Source organism: Cheilinus undulatus, linkage group 1 (genome assembly GCF_018320785.1).
Source record: "Cheilinus undulatus linkage group 1, ASM1832078v1, whole genome shotgun sequence".
NCBI lineage: Eukaryota > Metazoa > Chordata > Actinopteri > Labriformes > Labridae > Cheilinus > Cheilinus undulatus.
In genome coordinates, this window is record NC_054865.1 from 53,146,647 (window position 1) to 53,159,965 (window position 13,319).

Below are 13,319 nucleotides of genomic sequence, written 5' to 3' on the forward strand. Positions count from 1 at the left end.
TAGCAGCAGCAGCATTGATAGTGCCTTCCCAGATGTGAGGTGCCATCACCATAGACACTAATGCAACCCCAAACCATCAGAGATTCAGGCTTTTGAACTGTTTGCTGATCACAAACTGGATGGTCTCTCCTCTTTAGTCCGCAGAACACTGTAGCTGTTTCTCAAAACCAAGGAAGGATCCTCAAATGGCCGTTTTTGAAGGATACTACGTCATCAACTGCTGTCGGAGGACTTTTCCAATCTCTAGGATCCTCAAAATTTTTCCAAGGACTGAGTCCTTCAAACTGAGAATTTCCAAAGATGCACATGTCTATCCTCCATGCACAGGAAGTACCCACAATCCAATGGGCATTGTTTTCCTTCTCTTAAAAAATAAACAAACAGCGTGATATCAGGAAGAAGCCAGGTCCTATAACGGTCAGTACACCTTTAAATGTCCTGTTTCCATCATGAATGTGTTGTCATCATTATTTTACATCATCAAAGTAAAGCTGGACAGGTAAAAGTAGCACCATATTATTTGATTATATCATATATTATAGTGTATGATTATATTAAATGATTAATATGATGTAACAATCATATATATTATTATATATATTATGATTATATGATGATGTGACAGCTCAGTTGATGGTGCAGGGTAAAACTTGTGAAAGTTGTCGTTAGTACCCCTCCCATTTTGATCTCTGCCGCTGCCATGTGTATAGGCATGACCCTTCCTATGACGTAATCACGCAAACTCGCTAGCCTGTTCCAAATGTGTGTTCCAAGAGTTGCCAGGGAGGACTCTGGCCTCGCCTCCAAGGGTCTTGACTCAGGAGGATCACAGAAGAAGGACCCGGGCCTTTGAGAAATAGCTAGTGTTTGTGGTTTCAAAATTAATTTCAAATTTGTATTAATCTGATCACAGACCAGTTTTCCATTTTGCCCCAGTCTATTTTAAATGAGCATTGGTTATGAGAAGAGCAGCATTTCTGGATCGTATTCACATATGGCGCTGTCTTTGTATGATACAGCTTTAACTTGCATTTGTGGCTGGCAGAGAGAACTGTATTAACAGACTATGATTTATGGAGGTGTTCCTGGGGAACATTTTCCTGAAACTGTTCCACATTTTCAGATGCAGTTTGTCACATATTGGTGAACCTCTACCCATCTTTACTTCTGAGACACTCTGACTCTCTAAATAGTAGAAAGTCATGTTAATGACTGGTTGCCAATCAACCTAGTTAGTTGTGAAATGCACCCCCAGCTGTTTTTCATTAGTACAACTTACTTTTCCAGCCTTTTGTTGCCCTGTCCGATCTTTTTGAGATGTGTTGCTGCCATCAAATTCAAAAGTAATATTCAAAGTTAAGATTTTTCATGAAAAGGTAGAAAGTCTCAATTCCAACATCTGACACGCTTATGTTCGACTGTGAGTAAAATATAGATTTATGAGATTCGCAAATTACTGCATTATATTTTTATTTTTAGACAGCACCCCATCTATTTTGGAATTTTGGTCATACACACCACACATACAGACATGTCAAAATTATGGAAAAGTATTCTAAATGTCTCTAAAGAATGGTCCATTGTATTTGCACAACTGAAGGTCCATGTTTAAAATACTGCTTCATATAAGACCACAATGCAGAACTGCACTGCTGAAAAAATATCTCCGTGAATAACTCCATGCTGTCTTTTCCTGATGACACAACTGGATCACATCCTTTCTTGTGTGTTTGCTGTCATCTGAATGACTTGCTCTTATGTTTTTCCTCACACATCACAGTTTGCAGAAGCAGCACAGTTACCAATTGTGCACGCTTGACTACAATTTCCATTCCAATCTACTGTAGTCTTTCCCATAGATCCCAACCAAATGTTTCAAATGTGTATCTCTTGTCATCTTGATACATTTCTAAATCAACTGAGCAGTTTTAAACAGACCAGGATCAGTTTATTTTCAGTTAATTATACCCTGTAGTTCTCCACTGCAGAACAATACGAGCTCCTCTTAGTTTCTATGTAATTTATTCAAGAACTTTCCTTTGATGCATCCCCCATCTGTAGCTGTTTTTACATATCCTGATGGTGCAAATGTGCAATGTTTTACCAGTTAAAGATACAGTTAAAGTGTGCCACCCAGTGTTGAAAATGCTTCATTACAATATTAGTGCTATTTGATTGCTTATTTCCTCCTTGCTGAGACAGAAGAGCACTTTGACTTCCAAGAATTTCTTGTGCTTAACAGATTTAAATCAATCATATAACTTGCATGATGTTAACATCTTAATAATTAGACCTTATCAATTATTAAGACAATCAGAATATTCACTTTTAAATTATTTTTTCTGAGGGAAACACAATCATGAGCACTGACTATTGCTGATTACATGTCATGTGAAATGACTAATGATGAAAGTCTCCCTCCCGTCTCAGATTTGTGTATGATTTTGTCCACTGAACATCATACTTAACAGAACACTAAAGTGGATTAGATCCAGTGAAATTCCTATTTGAACCATAATTGCACATTATTTCCCTGCACACCAGTCTTCCATTTGCATTTATATGACAACAAAAGCCCTCAATCTCAGATAACATATGCATAGAAGATCGAGCATTCGGTCACAGACCATTGCTTTTCTTTGTGCCTGATATAATTTCTCATTCTCCTAAGCCCTATTCACACACCCCTTGACAATATGCAAATAATGTCCCTGGGCTACCATTGTATTGCTGCACTTGAACAGTATGAGAGAGACAAACACTGTTGTTGCTGCCGTTGTTTTTCGAATTCCACAAGCTTTTTAAAACGGCTGCAGCTCATCATCATGTAGGAACATAAACAAAGAGATCGATGTGATCTGTTAATGTTGTTTGGAAATGAGACTGTATTATGGACCTAATGGAAATGAGATATTTACATCTATAATGCTCAGCTCATTTTCTTCCACTTTGTACCTTATTCTGTATTTTTGAGATTAAGATATTTAACGTCATCACTAGTGATATCTGAACGAATGGAGACGGCAAAGACAAATACTGAATTAATCAAAGTTACTGTGCTATCGTCTTTCAGTGCAACACCTGAGCTGATTTGGTCTGAGGATGCTCTACAACAGTTTTTTCAATGACTTTTAGGCCTGTGACTCATTCAAGATCTGCAGAGTTAAAGCTCCAGACAACACATGAGAATCAGAATCCCAAACAGAAACATCGTTTACATTACAAGACTAATGAGTAAATAACCCACAATTAATGAGTTTTCATTACGACTCCTGAAATAAGGTCTGTGGGAAACTCAATTTCAAGATTGAGAGTTTGGAGGTTTTTTTTTATTTCAGCATGAAATAGATTTTCACACTTCTGTGTTAAATCTACATGGTAGCAGTTAAAGCCTGACTTTAACTTCTCATGTTGTCCTTTTTAAGATGCTAAAGGATTCGTTTCCATCAGTCTCTGTTTCTAATTTCGTTCTGCCCACCAAATTTTGAAACATGTCTGAAATAAGGCCATGCAACAGACAAACCTGACGTCCGTTTGTGGGTGCTACCATCTTGCGGTGGCATCCCAGTATTTCCTATTGCCTGCTGACTGTGACAGCAGCAAGGATAGGTGGTAATGCTAGCAGAGACACCTTCATCAGGTTATCTTAACTCTATTTAGGTTTATATATATATTAGACACTATTTAAGACAGCAGCATGATTCAGAACAACAGAGTAGAAAACTCGACTGTCTGAGTTGTGCAGTGTTGTGAAAAAGTATTTCCCCCTTCTTTATTTTGGTGTCTTTATCACACATGTTTCAGATCATCAAATAAATCTTAATATTAGACAAAGATAACCTGAGTAAACGCAACATGCAGTTTTTAAATGATGATTTTTATTTATTAAGCAAGAAAGGCCATCATAACTTACGTGTCCTGTATTAAAAAAGTCACTGCCCCCCTATATCTAATAACTGGTTGTGCCACTCTTTGCAGCAACAAACTGCAAGCAAGTGTTTGTGATAACTGGCAATGAGTCTTTCACATCACTGTGGAAGAATTCTGCCCCACTCTTCTTTGAAGAATTGTATTCATTCAGGGACACTGCAGGGTTTTTCAGCATGAACGGCCTGTTAAAGGTCATCTCACAGCATCACAAGCCGATTAAAGTTTGGATTTTGACTTGGCCACTCCAAAACCTTCATTTTTTTTTTAAAGCTATTTAGACGTGGACTTGCTGGTGTGTTTTGTATCAGTGCACTGCTGCATAAACCAAGTACCCTTGAGCTTGAGTTCATGAACTGATGGCTGGACATTCTCCCTCAAGATTGTCAGGTAGAGCAGAAATCATGGTTCCATCATTATAGCAAGCCATCCAGGCCAGCCCCAGAACATCATGCTACCACCCCCATGCTCCACTGTTGAAGTGCATTTTTGTTTTATGAAATTCTGTGTTAGCTTTAGGCCAGATGTAACGGGGTGCACACTTTCCAAAGAGCTCAACTTCTGTCTTGTCCACAGAATATTTCTCCAAAGTCTTGAGGATCATCAGGATGTTTTTTTGGCAAATGTGAGATGAGCCTTTGTGTTCTTTTTTGTCAGCAGTGGTTGAGGCTTTGGAACTCTCCCATGGTTGCCATGTTTGCCCAGTGTCTTTCTTTTTGTTAAATCATGAACACTTACCTTAACTGAGTCACGTGAGGCCTGCAGGTCTTTAGATGTTGTCCTGGGTTCTTCTGCAATCTCCTGGAGGTCTACAGGTCTTTAGATGTTGTCCTTGGTTCTTCTATGACCTCCAGGATGAGTTGTTGATGTGATCTTGGACTTGTTTTGGTAGGCTGACCACTCCTGGGGAGGATAATGGCTCTCACTGAGGTTTCATCTGTTCTTGAATGTCTTTCGATGGTGGTATGATGTGTTGTTTTTGAGATCTTTTAGCCTACTTCACTTTGTCAGGTCATATTTAAAGGGTTTCTGGATTCAACAGGTCTGGCAGTAATTAGGCCTGGGTGTTGCACGAGAAACTAAAATCAAATCAACTCCAATAGATGTGATTAATCGCAATTAATTTATGATTTAACTGAGATAGGGGGGCCATTAACTTTTCACATAGGCCAGGTGGGTTTGGATGGCTTTTCCCTTGACAAATTAAATCATCATGTAAAAACTATATTTTGTATTTAATGGAGTTATATTTTTCTAATATCAAAATTTGTTTCTTAATCCGAAACATTTAAGGGTGACAAATATTCAAAAATGGAAAAAGTGAGTAGAAGGGCAAATACTTTTTCTCCGCACCGTGTATTTGATAAAGGGCTGTTTAGTAAAACATTTTTCAACTCACCACCACATTATTTAATCATTTAACAGCTACATTTAATCATCAAAGCCTGGCATTGGAAAAATGGGCATAAAAACTAATTCTGCACATTTTTGTTTAATACACCTGGCTTGCAATGATTACAAGCAGCTCTAGCTTATTACACTTACCAAACAGCAGAAAAAGCTTCACAAATATGAGATTTTTTTGGTTTGTCCGGTGTTGAACAATAAAATGACATCTACAAATAACTTATGTACTGTGTACGTCCCTCTTTTTCCCAGTGTTAGTGTGTAATGACTGTGTAAAGTTACAGTAAACAAATAAAAAATACTTGCAAATGTCAGCAGTGAGACACTAGAAGAACATTATTGAGGCATCAATAATGTGTCAACTTGCTTTTTTCCCAGTTTAGTCTATATTACCCTTTAGGATGTAGGAGTATAATTAAAGGCTGTGAGAAGAGTTTTGAGCCATTTATGAAACAGATTGAAATTAACATTTCTTTAGGGATTACCAAAGCAAATGGGAATATCAGCAGAAAGATTGACTTTATCTATAAAGTCTGTTTGAATGTCTGAAATGGCCGATGGTGGTAGGCATCAGACAAAATTAGTTGCATGACACAGAAACATAACTTGTTTATATTTTCAAATGAAAACTGGAAACACTGAGGAGTGTTTCCAGTCAAACAAGCACTAAACAGATGTGGTATTATGATAACCTTGCAAAGCAGATGGATTTGCCCGACCCGTTTCCGTGTTTCTCACTGGAAAATCCATCTTGCAAAGCTCCAATCTGAACAGTGTGGGCCTGTTTAGAAAGTGACAGGACCAATCAGCATCGAGGGGCAGTTCTTTCAGGTGCAGCGGAGTCGTAACCTAAGCAAGCAACAAGAGGCCTGTGCAAAATAAGTGCAATTATGGCGGGAGACATTAGCGTGGATGCTGCTAAAGCGCCTGTTTTATCAGAACTTGATGACATTTCTTCATTAAAAGAAGAAAAAACAACAGCAGTGATTTGTTTTCTTTTCAAAAACCACAAAAGTTGTGTACTGACATGTTTACAGTCACCATGGTTTGGGTTATGCAGTTCTCTATGGAGTTTACTCCTTGGTAGCGGCGCACCTTGGCAGAGGCGTCACATGTTTTGTTGCTCTGATTGGCCCTCAAAGATGTGACAGACAGGACGTTCATCCAATCACTCTCCGAGTTTTTTTTCAAAGGCTCTGACCTTTCCCAAATGCTGTCTGTAAGAGGTTTTCCAGACAGATGTGCGAAACAAATCTATCTGGCGTGTCAGGTTACGATTATGACCTAACAAGAAAAAAAGGCAGTAAAAAGGCCAGCTTATCTGCTCTGTGCTATGTATTCCAGCACGCACTGAACAATGAAAAGGCTGGTTGAATTTTTGTTAGGTCTTATACAGCACTTGACAGGAGAAGCTGCACACACTTGCAGTAAAGACAGCAAGTCTTCACACTTCATACTAGTGTTAATGTCCAAGTATACTGTATTAGCTGCAGCCAACTACTTAGATAAAAAATACGTCTTAAAAGTGCAGCATTCTATAGAGGCATTTATTCAAATATCTAGTTTTGTTGTACATTTTTTTTTAACTCTGTGTAAATTTAGACAAAGATACAATGAGTTGATAGTATGTCAGTCACTGTGAATACTAAATAACACTAACACTACATGATCATAAAAAAGCTGTCATGTAAAAGCTGCTTTTTCTGTCTAGTAGATATACACTGGGGAGTCTGTGTCAGCCATTACTGCATAAATTGTTTTGATTTTGAAGGACGCACTACAATACGTACAATGCTTAACAAATTTATTAGATCACCTGTTATATTTGTCTCAGAGACCATCCAGCATCATGAAGTGCTTTAATGTGGACTCTTTCATTTTAACTGAGCTCTCCACGTTTTACCATTTTGAACAGGAATGAGGGATTTCAAACTGAATCCAGCCAAATTTAAGCCGGCTCACTGGGCTTCTCTGAGAAGTCAGAAATGAATCAAGCATAACATTCAACCACTAAAACTCATTTTTCTGTTCAGGAATGCAAGTAAATAACTATAATTTGACATATCCATCAAGAAATATTAATGTGCTTTACTATTTTTTTCATTTTTTTGTAAATCAGTAAATTTGAAAATTCATGTATAACAATAATAATGATGTTTTAGCATTCAAAATATCATTTGGATTAAAGAGCTTCTAAATATTGGTGTATTAACCATTGCAGAAACATAAAAAAGATTTTGGTAAATATCAATGCTGTTAATTTAGGGCAGCTGTGGCATAAACCTTACTTTATTAAAAGAACCTACCTAAAAAGATCACATGACATGCTCTCCTCTGCCAAAAGATGGCAGCAAAATCCTTCAGTGTTTATAGAGAAAAGTTAAACTTCACTGTGCTCTGAGTGGATGATTATGTTTCTGAGGAGAAAGTGAGGACACAGTTCAAAGTCTGATTGTGTATGTGTGTGTGAGGGTGTGTGTGTGTGGGTGTGTGTGTTTGTGTGTGAGAGAGTGTGTTGAGTCATCCTTTGGAGCCAGACAGTCTAACTGCCTGTCTGCCTGTCCATCTATCTGCCCATCTCAGCCTCTATCTGCCTGTCTGTCTCTCTGTGTGGTCAACAGTGCATTAGATCTGCGTCACAGCTGGAAGAATCAGACTTTATCTCTGCCACAGTGGCATTTCCCATGTCAGCCTTATTGTTTTTTGTTGTAATTTAACAGCTTTTGATTCCTTCAACCTGCTGATTCTGTTTACGTTTAAATGAAGGACGGAGAAAAGAACAACAGTAGAAGATAGTGTTTATTTGTAAGGAAAGGTGTATTTTTGTACATGTTAAAGCTTTTAAACTATGTATTACTTTTTTTTGAATAAGACAGTAGTTTAGGGACTCTGATCCTGTCTGTAAGCTAAAGTCCAAATGCAACAAACAAAAATTCGAGTAATGGTAAATGTACTGCATTTAAAAAGTACATTAAATGTAACATCACAAAAATAAAAGTATCCTCTGTGTAAAGTGTGCCCTCTGAGTGATGCTACACAGGTGACACTGTGTAATAATTAAATTTGATAGAAAGTTTTAGGTGGGATGTAAAATGTATCTTGAAGTTTGTGACATAAATTTAAAAAGATAATCAGAAGTAATATTTTTTTCAATCGTTCTTGGATCACTTCTATCCCACTAGATGATGTTATCTAACTTCTATGTGATGAACTGATAACACTGACATTTTTTTTAAATAACTTAATCCTTTATCCTGCATTTCAGGGTTTCTAGTATATAGAGCGCAATATCACTTAAGTCATACATGTTTGAGTGTATTTGTTGCATTTACACTGCTCCATTCTTTTATTAAATAAGGTTTCACTCATTCAAAGAAACTTAACTTGACCGGAGTCACCTGCTGATTTTCTCCTTGATGGTAAATCAGGAACAGATACTATCTGTCGATATATGATAACTGGCTCTGTGTTTGATCAAATATCGCTGCCATCAAAGAGGCAGACTTACTCAGATGTTTAGGATGAGACCTGAATTATATGAGAAAATCATGTCTGATAACATTGTTCAGTATTTTGATGACGATATAAAAAAACAACATGAAAATACTAAGGAGAGAAATCACATTTTCTGTCTGATGTTTTTCATGTTTTTCACATGCAAACAGATCATGTGTTTGCGATCATTTTCTCCTGATCTAAAATGAACCTAGAACCTTTGTCTTCAACAATTAGTTTGATCCAATTAAAAAAAACCAATGCAAGTTTTGACTGCATTAAATTTGTGTGAAACATAACCTTTATGTTCAGGCTTGCATCCAATAGTAGTGTTTTTCATAGTGGTGGTGGTAGAGGGGGGACTAAGTAAAATTAACATTTTCATTTATGTCTAGATATACAGTAAAGATGTTGATTGCTGGGTACCAATATCTAACTACTCTCTTTTACACTAATCTCTCATTTAAACAAAACATATATCAATCTAGCCTATCAGAATCAAGCAGCTGTTATGAGTGACACTGATACTAGGCCCTGGAAAGTTAGGGATTTTGGGGGACGATGCTGATACTGATATTTGGAATTAAAAAAATTCAGATAACAAATATATCGACTGATAAAATTTTAACTTTTTTAGAAAAATAATTAATAAATAAAACAAATATCTTGACTGGCAGAAAGCTGTTAATTCTTCTGTGTTCTTCTTTATGAGGTGGTAGTGGGTGTTGGTGTGAGGATCATCATATTGAGGAGTCTGTGATATTTTGCCAACCCCACTCACATGCACCAGAGGGTCAAAATATTAGGAACAGCAACACTCACTCTTATCTCAATGAATGAAGAATGAGTCATCTCTGTGACAGCATCAACATTTACAAAGTCGTACATTTACTGAAGCAGAATTCATGGTAAAGATGTGGTTAGTGGTGGGCATTACATTGCACAGATGTGTCTAATGAAGTGGTCAGTGAGTGTATTTACGAATGATGAATTTATTACCTCTGCGAAGGAGGTTATGTGATCGGAAGGGTTTGTTTGTTTGTTTATTTGTTAGCAACATAACTCAAAAAATCATGGCAGGATTTTCATGAAATTTTCAGGAAATGTCAGAAATGGCATAAGGAACAACTGATTAGATCTTGGAAGGGATCCGGATCACTGTCTAGATTCAGGAATTTTTTAAAGGATTCTGTACTATTGGGAGATAGGGCTAATGGCGGAGGTCTGCGCTGTTACCACTTTACACCAGGAGATGGCGGACATGAGTAACTTATTCTAAGTTTTGGAGTTTACAGAGTTTGAAAGACGCACACCCAGTCGAGGAGACGAGTTGGAGCGTAACAGAGAGAAAGACAGTCTGGCCCTTGGAACAGTAATAAAGGGCCCTCAAGATCATATCATACTTTAGTTATAACTTGCCCACCAGTATGAGCTCTGCAGATTTCCTCAGTATAAAAATGAAAATGTATTCTTGATAATATAAAATATCCTTAAGTCAGAAGAATCTGAAAACAGAAATGGTAAAAATATCTAGATATTAGTCAGCAATGTGGGAAAGGAATTAATTTGTTTTTATTACATATATTCAATTTTTCATCTCACAAATACAACTTAAACTCACAATTTTGACTTTTTATTTCATATTTTGACCTTTTAAGAGTCACATTTTAAATATTTATTCAGATTTTGACCTCTAAAACTCATGTTGTCAGATTTTCTCTTATTTTTTAACCTTTAAACTCAGGAACTTGATCCCATATTTTGACCTTTAAAACTCATGGTTTTGAATTTCATCACCAATTTTGACCTTTTAGACTTATATTTTAAAATTTATCACATATTTTGACCATCTTAATTCTTGATTTTGAATTTTATCTCATATTTTGATCTTTCAAACTCAGTATTTCATAATTTGACCATCTTAAATCATGATTTTGACTTTTGATCCCTTATTTTTAAACTTTTTACACTCATAGCTGAAAAATGTATCTCATATTTTGTACTTTAAATTCATAATTTGACTTTTATTTAAAAAAATTTAAAGCTATCAAACTTATGATTTAAAATTTTATTTTATATTTTTTGTCCTTTTAGATCAAAATTTGGAATATTAATTTATATTTTGACATTTTTAACACCTTTCCTTAGCTTTTAATCCCATATTTTGAACTTTGAAACTCAATATTTCATATTTTGATCTTCAAAACTCATGATTTTGACTTTTATCACCAATTTTGACCTTTAAGAGTCATATTTTAAAATTGATCACATATTTCATTTTCAACTCTTGACTTTGATTTTTATCTCAGTTTTTAACCTTTAAAACTCATGATTTCAATGTTTCTTTAATTCTGAATTTTAAATATGATTTTTAAATTTATCTCAGTTTTGCTGACCATTTCAACTCCTAACTTTCACTTTTATCTCAGATTTTGACCTTTAAAACTCCTGATTTTTTAATCAATTTCATATTCTGACTTAAACCCATGAATTTGAAATTTTATTTCGTAGTTTGACATTTTAAACTCATGATTTCGATGTTAATCCCACTTTTTGATTGGTAAATATAATTTTTAATTTTATCTGTTTTTCTGACTATTTCAGCTCCCAACTTTCACTTTTATCTCATGTTTTTGCCTTTAAAACTTGGGATTTTGAAATTTTATCTCATATTTTGACATTTTGAAATCACGATTTCGATGTTTATCTCATAATCTTTTGACTGTTAAAAATTATGGTTTCAGTATTCAATCTCATATTTTGCCCTTTAAAAACATTATTTTGACTTTAAATTTCATGTTTTTACCTTTTAAACTTAGAAGTTTGACTTTTTATCTCATATTTGAGTTTGTAATTTATCATTTTGACCTTTTAATCTCAAAATCACTGAGGTTAATAGTTAATAGTCAGTGGTTGAATATCGACCCTTATGGTACAAACTGATTTTGTGCATGTCTGAAACAGAATTCTCAACATTTAACTGTTCTTTTGAGTCAGTTAGAATGTTGAACCCATGGAATGAATTTGTTACCACTGAAACCATGTGTGCATCCATCAAACCACTGGCCCGTCTGTCAGCAACAAGACAACAGCATCTATCAGCATGTAAGCAGAGACAGATAAAGTTCACTTCGAAGGTAAGAAAACAGCAAGCTCTCTGATTTCTAGCTGATCGTCGGTGTTTAAATGCTCTTCAGCTCTGATCAAATATCAGAAACAAACTACAGTTAACTTCAGTTAGCTGCTAAGTCAGTTATTTTAGCAGAGAAACAGGAGCTTCAGCTGCTGTTATTGAGAGAATCAACAGCCTGAAAATGTTATTTGTTGTTTCTCTGACTTATTTGTTCATGTCAGAGCAGATTCACAAATGGAGGACCATTCAGAGAAAGAGAAAGATGAAACTGGCAGCATCAGTTCAGCTGAAGTGGTTAGTTGTTTTAAAACTGGTAAAAGTCCAGTGAGTAGAAACATTTAGGAGCATTTAGATAGATTTGTTGCTGTGGAAAAAGAAGCAGTCTCTTATACACAGAATGTAAGTTCTGGTGTAAGTGTAGGGCTTTGTTTTGCTGCTAGTGATGGAGCAACGGGCTGCTGCGCTTGTACATGCGTTTGTTACTGGCAGTTGCTGTTAGCTTTTAAGCAAGCCAGGAGTTGAAGTTGAGACTAAAGTCTTCTTTTTTGTGTTTTTCTTGGTTCTTCTTGATGGAGTTGCCCATTCTGTCTCTCAAAAGTGTCCTCGACTATCCATCTTCTATGTTGTCATAGGTTTCAATATATGTTGTCAACTTTATTGTGAAATAACTCTACAATTAAAGGTGCAGTGTGTAATATTTAGCCTATTAGCATTTAACAAAACAAGCTTGGTTAAAATGAAACATAACATTTATAAGCAGATTGATCTAAATTAGTGTTGACATCTGATAACACATTTTTTAAATTTATGTTTTAAATTAAATCAGAATAAGCCTTTTATTCATACATAGGGAGGGTCCCCTCCAAGGACGCTGCCATCTTGGATTTTTGCATTTTGCCTGTTTCTATGGCACCATAGAAGGAACCAAATAACAGTTAAGCATGTATTGATTTTTAAACTTCACTGGTTCCCACAGTTATCACCAGAGAAATGAGCATCACACTCCAGAATTGACTGTTAGATGTTGATAGTCCCAATTTTACACACTGTACCTTTAAGATAAAACTCAAAGTGCATCCTTCTTGCTGCAAACTGCAGCAAGAAGGATAAACTGATAAGGAGGATTAAATCAGTGTTTAATCAGCTGAATGTATAAAATTCATCTGATTTTTATTCACTTAAATCATATTCAGCCATCCTAAACCTCCATGCTGTGTTTTTAAATTCCACTGGTGACTACGGTTACCAAAATGCAAATAATCCTCTTTGTAACCAAATAGTAGAAAGGGGTCAGGATTCAGATAACTGTTTACTATCAGTCCAATCAGTGTATTTATTTGGAAAGAAGAGCATTCAA